The sequence below is a fragment of the Lichenostomus cassidix genome, chromosome W (assembly GCF_008360975.1).
Source record: "Lichenostomus cassidix isolate B80296 chromosome W, HeHo_3.0, whole genome shotgun sequence".
Lineage (NCBI taxonomy): Eukaryota > Metazoa > Chordata > Aves > Passeriformes > Meliphagidae > Lichenostomus > Lichenostomus cassidix.
In genome coordinates this window covers 13,536,111-13,553,286 of record NC_139510.1, presented here as the reverse complement: position 1 = coordinate 13,553,286, position 17,176 = coordinate 13,536,111, and the positions used below count along the sequence as shown (strand labels likewise).

Genomic DNA, 17,176 nt, shown 5'->3' with positions numbered 1-17,176 from the left:
CCCCCAGGACTGAGAAGGCTAATTTCCAATGGGCAATGGCATCGCGACTTTTTTCTCCAGTATGGGCAGTTGCCCACATAGCTGAGGAGAAAGTGTCAATAGACACGTGCACATACTTGACTCGGCCAAATTCTGGAATGTGTGTCACATCCGTCTGCCACAGCTGCAAGGCCTTTAGACCTCTGGGGTTCACCCCCGGTGGCAGAGGTGCAGCGAGTCCGTGGCAGTCAGCACAAGCACTGACAATGTCACGAGCCTCAGTTGGCGTCAAATGAAACTGCTTCTGCAGGGTATGTGCACTCTGATGAAAGAAATTGTGCGATGCCTTGGCTTGTGCAATTTTGTCAGGCTGAGGTGCCACCCATGCAGGGTTGGCTAACATGTCAGCCCTGGCATTGCCTTCTGTTAAAAAGCCTGGTAAATTGGTGTGGCTTCGAATGTGCAGAATATAATATGGATGCACTCGAGCCTGAATCGCCTTCCACAGGGTTCGCAATAGCGAAAACAGAGTCGCGTTATTGACTTCTTTTAGAAGAGAGCAATCCAAACGTTTGGTTATGTCTGCTACATAAGCAGAGTCGGTGACCAAATTCAAAGGCACCTGAGAGAACCGCTGAAAAGCCATGGCAACTGCCTTCAATTCAACCAGTTGAGCAGAGCCTGTCTCATGGCCTTTCAGCACCTGCCACTCAGATCCTTCCTTCTAGGAAACAATGGCCCTTCCTGTTTTCCCAGAACCGTCCGTAAAGACGGTGGGTCCATGGACCGGCACCCGGCTGTTCTTTGGCCGCAACATGAGATTGACCGAATTTGCCAGCTGCAGCAATTTGTGACTGGGCAGATGATAAGCAATCTGCCCTGAGAAATTTTGCAGTGCACTTTGCAAAGGAGCGCTATTAGCAAGACTCCATTCGAAATTGTCCCATGGTACTGGGACAACAATCGTTGCGGGATCAGCTGCCATCAATTGTAAACACCGATATCGGCATTTAATTATCAGGCAGGCTATCAATTCGAACAATGTGGGTGCTGTCTTTTTTGGCTGATGGGGCAAAAAGACCCATTCCAGGATGCGCAAAGGATCATCCCATTGTTTGTTCCACTGGCCAATGATACCCGTAGGTTGGAGGTCTGGAGCAGTAATGAAAACAGTGATATCAATAGAGGGATCCACTCGATAAACCTGATGAGCTGAAACAGCTTGCTGCACTTCGTTCAGCACTCGTCGCACCTTGGGAGTCAATTGTCGAGGTGAGTTTAGGTCAGAGTCCCCCTTTAAAATATTAAAAAGTGGGGAAAGTTGTGCGTTGGTCAGTCCCAAATATGGGCGTAACCAGTTGATGATGCCTAGCAACTTTTGGGCATCATTCAGAGTCTTAATAGTGTCTGAGAACTGCACCTCTTGATGCTGTATGGTTCGATCCAAAATTTTGACTCCCAAATATTTCCAAGGAGGCTGTTGTTGAACCTTTTTCGGAGCAACTTGCAACCCATAGGAATGCAAGGCATCTAGCAGTCGAGGCTGTAACCTCCGCAACTCATCCTGGGTGGCTGCTGCCACCAGGATATCATCCATATAATGGTAGCAGAGTGCCTCAGGAAACTGCTCACGAATTCCGGATAAGGCCTGCGCGACATACCATTGACAGATAGTTGGGCTATTTTTCATGCCCTGAGGTAACACTTTCCATTGAAACCGCTTTACAGGCTCCGCATTGTTAATTGCAGGCACAGTAAAGGCAAACTGTGGTCTGTCATTGGGGTGCAAAGGGATTGTAAAAAAGCAATCCTTCAAATCAACGATCAAAATTTCCCACTCAGTGGGAATCATCGTGGGTGAAGGCATGCCAGGCTGTAAACTCCCCATACTTTCCATCACTGCATTGACTTTCCGGAGATCTTGCAAGTCTCCATTTCCCCGATTTTTTCTTAATCACAAAAACTGGGGTATTCCAGGGACTGGTAGAAGGTTCTATGTGTCCCTGTTTCAGTTGCTCCTGAACCAGCTGACAAAGGGCGACTAATTTATCTTTCGGCAAGGGCCACTGTGGTTCCCATATTGGTGTTTTTGTCAGCCATCGTAAAGGCAGCGTGGAATATGGTGCGCCCTTGCACACAGTGACCCCTATCAAAAATTTGTCGTGATCCGCACCCCCCAAGCTGCCAACACGTCCCGTCCCCAGAGGTTCACTGGAGCTGGAGTGACATAAGGCCGAATGGAGGCCGTGTGTCCCTCTGGATCCTTCACCAACACAGGTCGCTTACTCAATCGACTCTGCGTTGTTCCCCCCAACCCCGCGATATTCAGTCCCACCGGGCACAAAGGCCACGTAGGAGGCCACAAAGCGGCGGAAAGGATCGTTGCATCAGCACCTGTATCGATCAAACCTCGGACTCGAACTCGATGTGGACGTGCTTTCGGCATGATGAGGGTACATGTCATCTGTGGCGACTCATTGGAGATAGATGCAGCCCAGTAGACCTGCGGAAGTCCTGGCAGTTCAGTGCCGTCACCTCCGCCAACTTGCTGGTCTACCCTGGGAACAGGAGACTCACAAGGCAACAAGTGAGCAAGACAAGTGTGCGCAGGAATGGTGACAGGAGGATCAGGAGTGGAAACCGTAGCGTGAATTTTGCCCTTGAAACCAGCATCTATGAACTCTGGAAGAACCAGGATTCCTTGGCTAGTGGCCTCAGGCCCTGCCATAAGCAGTGCACTGGTTCCCTGATCCAGGGAACCATCCACCTCCAAGGGAACCCTGTGGGCATCGTCAGATTCTAAGACGACTGTTGCTGCGGTGTAGGCGTTGACTAGGGCTGAGCCTTTGGTGCCTCCTCCACATTGACCGGGTAAGCCTGGGCCATCACCTTGTTCTGGGGGAACTGTTGTGATGGGGGGCAAATCCCCCTTTTTGCACCCCTCATCACGTTTCCCGACAGGGGTCGACCATCTACATGGTACTGTGACCTGCAGTAGTCTGAAGTGTGACCTGGCCTACCACACCTCTTGCACTGAGGAGTCTCGGTCCCTGAATTTCCCTTCTTCCCGGAATTATCTTTCTGTTTAGATTTGACCCGTTTCCGTTTGTTCCCAGATTTGGGCTGTTTTTTATCCTGATCAGCGGGTCCCTGATCTGAGGACAAAAATGCAGCCAAGGCGACTTTTCCCTGATTTTCTGACTGCACCCTGGCGCAAGCTCGCATCATCTCCTGCACAGAAGGATCCCCCGGTAGGGCATTGATGATCCTTCTACATTCATCATTGGCATTGTCCCTTGCTAAGTGTTTCATCAAGATCTGTCTCGTGGACGGATCATCAACCTGCTTTTCCAAGGCTGCTGCCAGCTTCTCAAGAAATGACATGTAAAGTTCAGATTGCCCCTGCCGTATCTGTGTATACCGTGTTTGTGGGGCAACCATCTCAATTGTTTTCAAAATGGCTCCCATACCGAGCTGTTGGGCTTGCTCCAGGATCCGAGGATCCCAGGCAGCTTGAATGTTGGGGTTGGAGAAAGGTCCCTTACCCATGAGGACATCAACCCCAACCATGCGCCTAGGGTCCTCAGCAGGCAAAGACACATTTTTCCGCAGCTGATCCTCGACCAGCGCTTTCCAATTGTCCTCAAAGGCACTGTATTGTACGGGGTGAAACAGCACCTGAGCCAGATACATAATATCAAATGGAGCAAGCAAATCACTATTTATCATTCTAAGAACTTGCATCACTGCCAGAGAAGACACCCCAAATGTCGCGACCTTGGTCGCCAGGTCATTTGTCATGCGCTAGGCGATGGTGGAATGGCATTTCCTTGTGTCCATAGCATCTGGGCCAGGCACATACACTGGAAAAGCCTGAGCGTCCCCCTGAGGGAAGCCATCACCATCCGAACCTGCCACAGCAGATTCGCACCCCTCCCTCTGTTTGGGCAATCCAATCTTCTCTAGAAGTTCCCAGTCCCCTGCCTCCAGTGCACCCTGCTTCACCGATTCCCAGAACTGCAGGGGGTCACGCGGGCGAAAACCCCCATGCCGTTACGGCGTCTCCAGGGGTTCGACAGAGCCCAATGCCCTTTCTTTCTCGTCGCCCGCGCGAGCCTCCGCCCAGGAGGAAGAAAACTCTCCTCATCACCGTCCGAGTCGTCGGAGCAGGGCTTGCAATCAGCACTCCCCATCACAAAGGACGGCGAGCGGCCGGAGGCAGCGTCCCCGCCAAGAAACTGCGCGGTGACCGGGACAGGGAAGGGGCAGGGAGACGGCGGTGCAACCAGCACACCGCGCCAGGGCCTCACTTGCCACAGAACCCGACAGGGGAACCGGCACCCGCCCAGGGCCAAAGCAGCCCCTTGCCGCCGGGACCAAGCCGGCCGTCGGGCCGCCAGGAAGTCCAGACCCCATCCGGAAACCCGGGGGATGGACTCCCTGGGCAGCCCCACACGGACCGTGGGGCCTGCACAAACAGACCTCCATCCGCTGCCGAATCTCAGCCACTTCGGCCAGTAAATCATGGAAAAACGAAAGCGGAGGAAAAACCGCCGCACCCGGCACGGACGCCACGTCCGCCGAGCCGCAGGGAAGCCGGGTCGGCCCCGCACCCGCGGGAACGCCAATCAAAGCCCCCGCGGCGGAAGCACCGCCCGCCGGCGGCTCCCCTTTCGGCCCCACAACCTCCCCAGGGAGCGAACCCGACTGCCGGGCCCCGGCCGCAGCCGGCGGCTGAGCCGGCGCCTGCTCACATGACCCCGACGCCACGGGACCGGCCGCACCCGTGGCCACCGCAGCCCGGGGCTGCGCCGCCGGCGCGCCGGCCGGGCTCGGCAAAGCGCCGGTCTCTCCCAAGCCGGCCGCCGCCCGCGCGGAAACCCCCGCGCCGGCCGAAACCACCGGCAAATCCGGAACCGGAACCTCCGCAGCCGCAAGCGGCTGGCCTGCAGCCAAAGCGAGCAGCCGGGACTCCCGGCCCTCCGCGGCACTTCCTACCCCCACCCCGCCAGCCCCCGCCGCGCATCCCGGCTGCCCACGGGGGAGGGGCAGCCCGGCGCCATTCCGCAGGGGCGGGTTCTGAGGCTGCGCACTCCGCAGCGGCAGAGGCGGGGGGACTGCCGCGGTGGCCGTGTCAGAGCCGGCCCGCGGTCCTCCATTCTTCTGCAACCCGGCCAGCTGCTCTGTCGGGTGGACATAAGTGCGCTTCGGTAGGTCAGCTGGAGAAACAAACTGAGGCCTCGCGGCCGCATCCACCGCCAGGGACGGGACGTCAGAATCCGTCTGGGTCGGCGCGTCCTTCACACTCCGCCCCACGGCCGAGAGCAGGGGCTCCACGCCCGTGCAAGCCGATAGCTGCGAGTCATAGAACGCTTGCCCTTCCAACGGGTCCCAAATGTCTCTCCAAACCCCATGGAAGCGGACCGTAGACCGATCACCCCGCATCCACTCCATGACCAAAGCGCGGCCGACCACAAACCAAAAATCACAGTCCAGCGCCACATCCCAAACGGCCCGGGACACGTGGCCCACGACCCAGTCCAACAAACCTCGAGCGACCCGCGGCGACTGATCGGACGCAGGGTCATCCTCAGAGACCTCCAAAAAGGCCCGCAAGAGTCCATCGGCAGGAACGGGGGGGCCCATGTCCGTATCAGAATCAGCCATGCCTCAGGGCAGGCGGGGGGGGTCGGGCCTGGGGGCAAGACTGCCGCGTCCCTGCAATTGAACGCAGTACACGTCGGTGGTCACCAGATATCGCTGTTGAGCAGCTAGCAGAGTAATGAAGGCACCAGTTCTCAGTGGCAAGAAGGAATGACCTTTATTGTTTTGATTTCATCATATATATAGAGTTTTCAAAAGTCACCCAGATTGGTCGGTCAGAAGCCTTCCCCCAGGCCTGACTGGCCAGGCTTGCACTGTCCAAGTTCTGGGACACTGTTCCAATAACTTCCAAACTTTATCTTCATTTACAAAACACAAGAAAAATTCTCATGGGAAAAACCTGTGCTAGCCACAAATTCCCCCCCCCCAATGAGACTACAGCCTAGTTTACAAAAACATGTTCCAGAGAGGAGGCTCCGTCCAAGGTTGGAGCCTCTAGTTCTGAGATAGTAGGGATGTTTGGTCTCTTCGCTTTGCAAGACCCCAAACTAAACTAAATATTAGACTACAAGAATTATAAACATGTGGGGCTAAGGTACAAGGGGTGTTTGTGAAGGGTACAAGGAGAGGGGAAGGGTATAAAAATGTATAAAAAGGGTATAAAAAGAAAAGACGAAAATCACCAGGCATCATTAGTCTTTGGTCACAGGATAAACTCAGTCACCTCGTTGCCACACAGGAGCCTGAAGGCAGCTCACACTCAGTACCAGCGATTATGCCACATGCGTGACTTTATCTAACAGTGAAGCAAGAGCTTATGCCAGTACCAGATGGCAGTAGTGAACACACCTGTAGGAGGTGTGCCCAGGTAGAGGAACTTCTCCACTTAGTGACAGAGCTCCAGGAGGAGGTGAGTAGGCTGAGGAGTATCAGGGAGTGCAAGAGAGAGAGATAGACTACTGGACTCACACCCTACCTTCCCTGAAATAGGTCCAACAGGCAAACAGGACGCGTGATACAGAGGATTCCCTATCCTCTCTCCACCTGGATGAACGTGGTGACTTAAGGAATGGGGGGAAATGGCAACAAGTTCCTGCCTGGTGCAGCAGGTGCATTTTAACAATTTTAACCGGTGTATTTTAACAATTACTCTAAAGCTAGTCCAAAAACTAATTAAAATTCAGTTAAAATCAATAAACAAACTAATTAAAATCAATTAAATTTAAACAGAAATAAATTTAAACTGGTTACAGGAAGGAAGGAAGGAAGGAAGGAAGGAAAAAAAAGGCAGAAAAAGAAAAGAAAAGAAATTTTCTTTTTCTTTCTTTTTCCTTTTCTTTCTCTTTCTCTTCCTTCCTTCCTTCCTTCCTCCCTCCCTCCCTCCCTCCTCCCCCACTCCAGTATTCTAACTCAGAGTTTAAACAAAGACACGGAAAAAGCCAAGTATGGACCGAAAGAAGCCGACTGAGCGTGTGATGCTTATAGCGCATGCGCACTGCATGTACACATACGCACAGATCTGCATCCTAGCCCCTGTTGAGATATGGGATTGGTTTCGCGTTATCCATTCCTCCTATCCCACTTCGACTGGCGTTTGCTGAAATGGGAGCAGTGTCTTTCTGGTTCCTCCCTAAGCTCAGGGTGGAGGATATGTTGCTGCTGTACTCCCTGCATTTCTCCCTAAGGTGGCCCCTGTAGAATTCCCAGCCCGGTGTTGCTCCCTCATGCAGTGCATAGATTTTTCAGGTAGCATCCTTGTATGCTATCTTTTCATCAAGATGGGAGTGATTGGGTCAGGGGTGAATCTACTCTCATGCAGTGCATGCTTTTCCCCTGCCCCATTTAGCCTTCTTGACACACAGGGACAGGCACCCCTGGCATTGCTTTCCCCAAACTTGTACCTTGTCCACGCGCAAAGACAAAAAAATGCAACAAAAAAAGGGCTAAGGAAAATCTCCATCATTTCTTAGATGTGGGGGAAACGTTGACAAAGGCTGAGGTACTTAATACCTTCTTTACCTCAGTCTTTATTACTAAGATCACTTACACTCTGGGTACCCAGCTCCCTGAGCTTGAAGACAGAGATGTGAAGCAGAATGAAACCCCCATAGTCCTAGGGGAAATGGCTAGCAACCTGCTACACCACTTAGACACAAGTCTATGGGACTGGATGGGATCCAAATTTAGTCATTTTAGGTATTCTGGGTTTTGCAAACCTAGACTACTTTGATTTTTTTTTTGACAGTTCCTTTTTATTGCTTTCTTTGGGATCTCAGCAGCGGATGGTTTTAACCAGTTCTTTACTTCTGCTGTTTGCAAATGTTATATCTTCCATAGCCATTTGTTCTCAATCTTATACTAGAATCATTATCATGTTTTTGCATGGGTTGTGCTTTAATAGTGCCCATAAAAATATCTTGCTTGGATATTTTCTCATCATTTCTTGTCTAAGCCATTATTGCTTATATGCTTTTGCTAACTAGTACCTTTACGCTGGTAGAGGGGAGTTGCAAATGAGACAGTTAAATTCTTTCACCCTGAACTGTTTTTCTCGTCATGAATACTGGCATAGATTCTCTTAGAGGGGTTAGCTTTTTAACCAGAAATCACATGCCTCTAGAAACTAAGGTTTTTGCTAATTTCTTAATGCTACTTCAATGTCCTCATGTTCATATGTGGTGGGTTGACCCTGGCTGGATGTCAGGTACCCACTAAAACCACTCTATCATTCCCCTCTGCAACTGGACAGGGGAAAGAAAATGTAACAAAAGACTCATGAGTTGAGATAAAGGCAGGGACAGATCACTCACTGATTACTGTCATGGGCAAAACAGACTCGACTTGGGGAAATTAATTGAATTTATTACCAATCAAATCAGAGCAGGATAATGAGAAGTAAAACAAATCTTAAAAATACCTTCCCCCCACCCCTCCCTCTTTCCTGAGCTCTACCTCCTCACCCCCCCAGTGGTGCAGGCAGACAGGGAATGGGGGTTATGGTCAGTTCATAAGAGGCTGTTTCTCCCACTGCTCAGGGAGAGAAGTCGTTCCCCTGCTCCACCATGGGGTCCCTCCCACGGGAGACAGTCCTCCATGAACTTCTCCAGCGTGAGTCCATCTCCCTGGGCAACAGTTTTTCGCGAACTGCTGCAGCGTGGGTCACTTTCCACGAGATGCAGTCCTTCATCCCTCCCAGGATCTTGCCCACCCCCAATCCCTTGATAGAATGTCGAGAGACAGCGCTGATGCTGTGCCAGCACTGCTCAGCAGTAGCCAAAACATTGGTGTGTTCTCAAAAACTTTCCAGCTCCCAATGCAAAGCACAACACTGAGGGCTGCTATGGGAAAATGAACTCCATCTCAGCCACACCCAATACAGTTTTTTGAACAGGCTTTTTGAACACTAAGTATACATGGCAGGCAGCAGGCCTGTTAGGAATTGGGCATCCATTTTCTGTACTCCTAAACTGTGAGCATGTCTTGGGGAGGATGTGAGCTGTTTCTGAAGTCTACACATGTGGATGGGGGAGTATTTGGGTCCTAAAGAATCTAGTACAGAAGTTGGTGGGTTGCACGTGTGAGTTTAATGTTGGGAGATTTTTCTGGTGCTTTTTTGTGCTGTGAATAGAGGGCTAGGGTTGTTAAGTCCTGTGTGTGTAGGTTTTTGGTGGAGAAAAGCTGTTGATGGGTTGTACAGTGTTTACTGCTGCGTAAATAAGGGTGTTGGTAGGTTGTGGCAGTGAGATCTTTCCTTGTATGTTGCAAGAGTGCTTGTCCTCCCAATATGTGAGGGAGATGTTAGAAAGTTCATACAGAAAATGTCTGTCCCTCTTTATCACACCATTTGTGACAGGGATGAGTGTCTCTGTGCATCAAAATGTGAAGGTTTGGGGAGGATTGTTCCAGGGTGTTCTAGACCCTTCACCAGCATGCAAAGGGAGAGGGAGGGAATCTGTCTCTAGTCAGAATGGTGTAGGCATATTCCTTGCTAAATGAACTCAATTATACAGATGTGGGGGTTTAATGCTGTGTATGGCTTAGGTTTTCTAGTCCTGTGAGAAGCAGGAATTGAAGTAGCACTGGTAGATTTAAAAAAAGAATGTTTGTGGTTTGCATTGCTCCCCCCCATTACTTGTTGAACGGTGTAGTCTTGTACTACCAAGTTCTGTTTGTTTTCTACAAATGCTGAATTTGCCAGTGAGTTGTGGTGTTATGGAATAACATGGCAGTCTGTTTCTTGTTGAAAAGTAATTGATTTAGCTTCAGAATATTCTATGAAGAAACTGCAGGAGACTTAATACTTTAATACTATGGTTGTGTAACGCGGAGGGGGAGGAGGGGTGGAACCAGGCCTCTGCGTTTACCGAAAGTGTCTCTATGGCTTTTCGAGAGATCACTCCAGCCAGCACTGCCTGGTGCTGTACAGAAAAGCCCTTCTCACACCCGTGCCGGTGTAAGGCACATATTCTCACTCACCCACGGAGCTGGATAACTCGTGCGTTACCAGAGACAAAGAATTCAGAGCGCTCAGTCAGCCGGAGGTTCCAGAGGTTTATTCTGAAGGGTTCCGGGGCCAAAAGAGGACGAGACACCCCAGCCGTCTACATTTAAAGGGGCGGCTGGAGGGTCAGGGGAGAGGAGGCGGGGGGAACACCACAACCAATGGGAGGAGGAAGGGATGGGATCAGGGGTTAGGTTACAGCTGGGGGGATTTACATAATTTGGGGAGGAACCATCGTGTTCTCCAGGGGGGAGGACTAAGAAGGCTTCCACCAGTGGGGTTCTGCTGTGTTGGAACCACTCAGCTCCTCAGCAGCTCCTGAGGTGGTATCATCCACCCCAACAGTTGTGTAATACTTGGATGCTCTTTGATGGCTCACATATATCTTTTGGGAAATGTTGTATACTCCATAACTCTGTCATAGTCATGCATAGTCTCAAATCAGTTTAGTCTATTTTTTCTTACCCCCCACCCCCTCCCCGGATGTGAAAGATGGGTGACAGAGAAACTTAGATCTATAAATTCTGTTTGATTACCCACGTGTGCTCTAGGATGTTCCATTAGAAGTGTATTGTTTTGCTATTTTTCAGGAGTCCTACATAATTGTCTACCTATGTTTATTAAAGTTGTGAATGAGAAAGTTAAAATAAACCCCCCCTCAGATTCTATTTAAACATAACATTAATTCAAACTTTGAAATCTCATGTGCATAATGATCCTTCTGGACTAAAGTACTGTGGGACTCTCCAGGAAGCTACTTCGGGAATAAATTAAAAATATTTGCATGGAAACTTTAAGCTGGATAAGACCTGTAAAGTGGATGTACATTTTGAAAACCACTGCAAATGTAATGGGATCTTTCAAGAATGTGAATGTAGAATATTCCTGGGGGTTTTTAATATGTATATATGTAAGTCTTCATCCTTTTATATTGGGATAGTATTCTGACTGGTACGTAGTTTGAGACAGAGATACTAAATGGAAGCCCTTATCAGCAGTATTTGGTGATGCAATGGATTTCAGAATGATGATTTTCTTGAATGTTTCGTGGTTTAAACTGTTTCCTTTTTGAATTTACTGGTAAAAAGGGCTGAGTGACAGTTCAAACTACCCACTTATGCTCTGATAAATGCTCTATCAGGTTTGAAGGGAGGCCAGAGAAAACTGATTTAGGAATGTCAGATTAGAATGTCTGACTGAAATTAATTAACAGCTAGAAAGACACTGCCAAATTCCAGAATCTATTACTTGATATAGGACTTGTAATAAAGTCCTGTCTCTAGGGTAAATTAACAATTTCAATAAAAGACAGATTCGGGGAAGATGAAAGTCAAGGCTCACAGATTTTGTTTATAGAATCATAAAATCATAGAACATGCTGAGTTGGAAGGGACCCACAGGGATCATCGAAGTCCAACTCCTGGCCCTCCGCACGACACCCCAAGTACCCCACCACATGCCTGAGAGCATTGTCCGAATGCTTCTTTAACTCAGGCAGGCTTGGTGCTGTGACCACTTCCCTGGGGAGCCTGTTCCAGTGCCCAACCATCCTCTGGGTGAAAAACCTTTTTCTAATATCCAACCTAAACCTCTCCTGACACAGCTTCAGGCCATTGCCTCAGGTCCCATCATTGGTCACGAGAGTGAAGAGATCAGTACCTTGTGGCCCTCCCTTGGATGCTCTCTAATAGCTTAATATCCTCCTTATATTGCGGTGACTAAAACTGCACCCAGTACTGGAGGTGAGGCTGCACCAATGCGGTGTAGACCGGGACAATCACCTCCCTTGACCGGCCAGAGATGCTGTGCCTGATGTACCCCAGGATACGGTTGGTTTGTATGTGCACCCAGAGTTGCCCCATCGCAGGTGCAGAATCCGGCATTGCCCTTGTTAAACTTCATATGGTTGGTGATTGCCCAGCCTTCTTATTAGTCTAGGTCTCTCTGCAGGGCCTCTCTGACTTTGAGGGAGTCAACAGCTCCTTCCAATTTAGTGTTGTTGGCAAACTTACTTAGTACAGCTTTGAGTCCTGTGTCCAAGTTATTAATGAAGATGTTGAAGAGAACTGGGCCTAGGATGGAGCCCTGAGGAACCCCACTAGTGGCTGGTCGCCAGCCTGATTTAACCCCATTTGCTATAACCCTTTGTGCCCAACAATATCCACCCCTTATTCCATACAATTTGCATCATGCCAGGTCTCACACTTCCCAATACTCCACCACCTTTCCTATTTATTGATTTTGATAGATATACACACAGATGTCATTCCCTTAGTCTATGGACCGCCTCTGCAAATTGTCTATAAAATGTCCACAAAATGTCTGTTGAATTAATTTAGTCCATGACTTTGGCCTCCATCCCTGATAACAGCTTTTCAAGCAGGAAAGATGGTGTGAGGTGTTGAATTTTTGAAGTCAGTTCTGATTCCATTGTTGCAGCACTTGTTCAGTGTTATCAAAGTTCATTCTTCATTAATGCGACGATCGGAGGGAAGTCAGATTCACATCCCTAGAGTGGATATGGCAAAGATAGATTCTGCGAGGTATCCAGTGTGGTGATGCACACACAGCCACCATAGAAGTGATAATACACAGTATTAAATGTTTATTAACATCATACAGTTCAAGTAATTGTCTCTTGCCACCCAGAATCAAATCTCCTTGAGGTACACACTGCACTTCCCCATCCTCCTGCATTACTTAACAAGTGCACATGGGTCCTTGAGCAAAAGTAATCCCAGGGATGGGTTTGCCTTTGCCTGAGATAGGAATAATCCAGACTGTTTTCCTCAGCATGTTTTTGATGTGTACTACAGGAACTTTTTCCCCTTCTACAGTACATGAAAGTTTTGATTGGGCAGGGCCAGCCCCATTGGCAGATCCTCTGGTGTTGACTAACCAGGTGGCCTTTGCTAAATGTGTATCCCAATGTTTGAAAATCCCACCACCCATTGCTCTCAGTGTAGTCTTTAACAGTTCATTACATCATTTGATCTTTCCAGAGGCTGGTGCATTACAGGGAATGTGATACACCCACTCAATGCCATGTTCTTTGGCCTAATTGTCTATGAGGTTGTTTTGGAAATGAGTTCCATTGTCTGATCCAATTCTTTCTGGAGTATGGTGTTGCCATAAGACTTGCTTTTCAAGGCCCTGGATAGTGTTCCGGGTGGTGCCATGGGGCACAGGGTGTGTTTCCAGCCATCTGACGGTTGCTTCCAGCATCATTATCACATGGCGCTTGCCACCATGGGTTTGGGGGAGTGAGATATAGTCAATGTGCCTAGGCCTCCCCTACTTGTATTTCAGCCACTGTCCTCCATACCAAAGAGGCTTTACCCCCTTGGCCCTGCTTAATTGCAGCACATGTTTCACATTCATGGCTAACCTGTGCAATAAGGTCCATGGGTAAGTCCCCCCCTCAATCACAAGCCCACCTCTATGTTGCATCTCTTCCTTGATGGCCTCAGGTGTCATGGGCCCACTGAGCTAGAAATAATTCACCCTTGTGTTGCCAATCCAAATCCACCTGAGCCACTTCAATCTTAGCAGCCTGATCCACCTGCTGGTTGTTCTGATGTTCTTCAGGGGCCTGACTCTTGGGTACATCAGCATGTGGCAGGATGCTCCCCCCTCCCCCTTCCCTCTCCCTGATCGGCGGATGGAGATGGATGGCTCAGATTAGGTTGATAACTTAATCCGGGCTATCTAGTACTGGCGCCTGGAAGTCAAGGTGAGACACTGAGAGAATGTGAAAAATTTTTAAGTGACCGCAAATCCACTCTCTTTTCCCTATAAAAACACCACGAAATCTCAGCAAAAGTAGAAGCTTTTCTACATGGACATTGGAGCGTGAAGTGTTCTCCCCTGAGCTTGGACGCAGGCTCTGTGGTTACTTCTCGCGGGATTGAGGGAGGATCCTGATGCATCCCAGCTCCAAAAATTGGATTCGGTAAGAGCATTGGTTTCCTAAATTGTATTCTTCTTTGCTAGCTATAATAATATTAATAAGTACCTTTTTAATTTTTAGCGCTATATTGTTTTTAATCTCCCTATGTTGGGCAACATATATATATGTTTGTTTAGCTATGAATAGCTTTTCATGTATTGTGTAGTAAAAAATTGTCTAGTTCTTTGTTCCGTTCTCACCTGTGTCTAATAAACCATAATCTATTTTACATTAGACATAAATCGGCTATCTTTATAAGGACTTGTGAGTGAGACTGGTTTTTTTGGGGTGCTGGTCACTCTGAGTAGGTTTGGTCACTAGTTGTCATAGGCCTAGGCAACTGGTAAAATCTATCCAGCCTCTGTCTCCACTCGTGACACAGCATCTACATGACATACTGTCACATGAAAGGGGGGATTTCCTCAAACCCCTTCGTGTTTGATTGGTCTGTCAGTGCCCCAGGAAAGCCAAGACTCTCATGCCCAACCAGTCAGCATCCCGTTAGGGGGACTCTCCACTGAGCAACCTGCTGGATTGGAGGGCGATTTGACTAACTTGTTTAGGGTCAAATGCCAACAGCATAAAAGAAAGACACCCCCCCCACACCCCACCCCACACACCCCCCCCTCCCGAGTCTCCACGCTTTTTCCCAAGTATGTAACCCACTGCTGGTGACTGCTAGCACCCTTGAAGGACTCACACTAACAGTTTCTGGAATAACACTCTTTATTAATATATACACTGAAAACAGAAAACTGTGATGGGTTAGGGTTTGAGGATTGCCAGTGAACGTATTCAAAGCAATATATAGACAATCTCTAATCACCAATAAAAGTTAGGTTGAGATAATCATTCGGCATGCATAGAGTACAGTTCTTACCCAATAGGTGTCCCTATGGGGGAGAAGACAGGTTCAGCCTGCTGAATGATCCCAACAGTTATGATGGAGTCTTCCCTAACTTTTCCCCATTAACTTACTTTTATACTATTTCTTTGCATTTGGTTGGAGCTTGAGTGACTCTACTCATGCATACCTTTGTTACTGATTGGTGTAAAATTCTGTCGCTTCGCTCTTAAGGGCATAGTCAATAAAATATAGAACTTATGCTCAGTGAGGGGTGGTCGTACCTTGGAGGCAGGTAGCTTTGGGATGGAGGTGTGCCTTAGTATTACAATTCGATTATAATGAACCAAGTTCATCCAAGGAGAATGATTTTGGTTCAGCAGCAAGACATCTCCTATCTCCCCTGGTTGACTGGTGCTATGCAGTTTATCAGCTGCAAGGTACCATCGAGTTCCCCTCCCTGCAAGGATTTCTACAGAGCCTGGCCGCAGTGTCTCCACTCCACTCCACCCTCCGTTTCATCCCCCTTAGTACATGCTTAAGGTTGCACATTGTGTGTGTGTGTGGAGTCATCATGGAATAGGTTTCGGGCATGCCAACTGCATTCCATCCAGGGAGTAGCAACTGCATTTCACCCTATAATTTCCGTACCCTTATAACTTCTGTTAGAATGTGAATCTAACTTCCCAGTTTTCTCAGATTTTACCCCCAGTCATCTTCCCACACGTATCTTCACTACCAGGTTCTCCACCTGGGCTGCAATATCTTGCCACAGTGTAGCAGCCCAGATGGGTTTACTCCTACACTGCCAGTTATTCTGCTTCCATTGCTGCAACTACTATCCACAGGGCATTCGCCACCATCCATGAATCAGTATCGAGGTAAAGTATTGGCCTTTTTTCTCATTCAGCAATGTCTACAGCCAGCTGTATGGCTTTCACCTCTGCAAACTGGCTTGGTTCACCTTCTTCTTCAGCAGTTTCTGTGACTTGTTGTAGGGGACTCCATATAGCTACTTTCCATCTCCAATTCTTTCCCACAAGATGGCAGGATCCATCAGTAAACAAGGCATATTGCTTCTCACTTTCTGGAAATTTATTATAGAGTGGGGCCTCTTCAGCACCTTACTGTCGCTGTTGAGCTGCTAGCAGAGAAAAGACCCGAGTTCTCAGTGTAGCAAGAAAGAGAGAATTTATTATTTTGATTTCAATATATATAGACTTTTCAGAGGTCGCCTAGATTGGTCAGCCAGAAACCTCCCCCTAGGCCTGATTGGCCAGGCCTGAACTGTCCAAATCTCGAGACACTGTTTAAAAAACATCCAAACTTTATCTTTGTTTATAAAACACAGGAGAAAAATTCTCATGGGAAAGACCTGTGCTAGCCACACCTTACCTCCTCCTCTGGTGACATTCCAAACTCTTTGCCTTCTTGCCAGTCTGTGATCACTTCTAAGATTCCCAGACAACTGGGGTTTCTTACTCGAGCTCGTTGTGTGATCAATGTGGGCCATGTATCCATGTAGCATCTGTTGCATGATGTGTAGAGGAGATCCTCCCTTTGAACATCCAACCCAACACGGGTAACCAGGGTGCCAGGAGGAGCTGTGCTTCAGTACCAATCACTTGTGAAGCAGCTCAAACCCCTTCATAAGCTGCCAGTATCTCTTTTTCAGTTGGAGTATAATGGGCTTTGTATCCTCTGTATCCCTGACTCCAAAAGCCTAGGGGTTGACCTCAAGTCTCCCCTGGTGCTTTCTGCCAGAGGCTATAGGTAGGGCCATTCTCCCCGACTGTGGTGGAGAGCATGTTTTACATCTTGCCCTGTCCAGACCAGCTCGAGGGCTGCTGCATGGGCTGTTTCCTGTTTACTTTCTTCAAAGGCTTGTCGCTGCTCAGGGCCCCATTTGAAATCATTCTTCTTCTGGGTCACTTGATAGAGAGGGCTGACAATCAGACCTTAATTTGGAATGTGCATTCTTCAAAATCCCACAATGCCTAAAAAAGCTTGTTTATTTCTTGCTAGTTGGTGGAGACATTGCTGTTATCTTGTTAATCACATCCATTGGGATCTGACGACATCCATCTTGCCATTTTATTCCTAAAAACTGGATCTCCTGTGCAGGTCCCTGTACTTTGTTTTACAGCAAAACCAGCTTTCAGAGGGATTTGAACTATTTTCTTCCCTTTTTCAAAAACTTCTGCTGCTGCATTGCCCCACACAATGATATCATCAATGTATTGCAGGCATTCCAGAGCTTCACACTGTTTCAGTACAGTCTGGATCAGTCCATGGCAGA

General features: G+C 48.5%; 1 pseudogene; it reads right to left on the bottom strand.

The window, feature by feature from the left end:
* Positions 1-16,660, bottom strand: part of LOC146425537 (uncharacterized) — a 156,813-nt pseudogene extending 140,153 nt beyond the window's left edge.
* Positions 16,661-17,176: the final 516 nt, after the last annotated feature.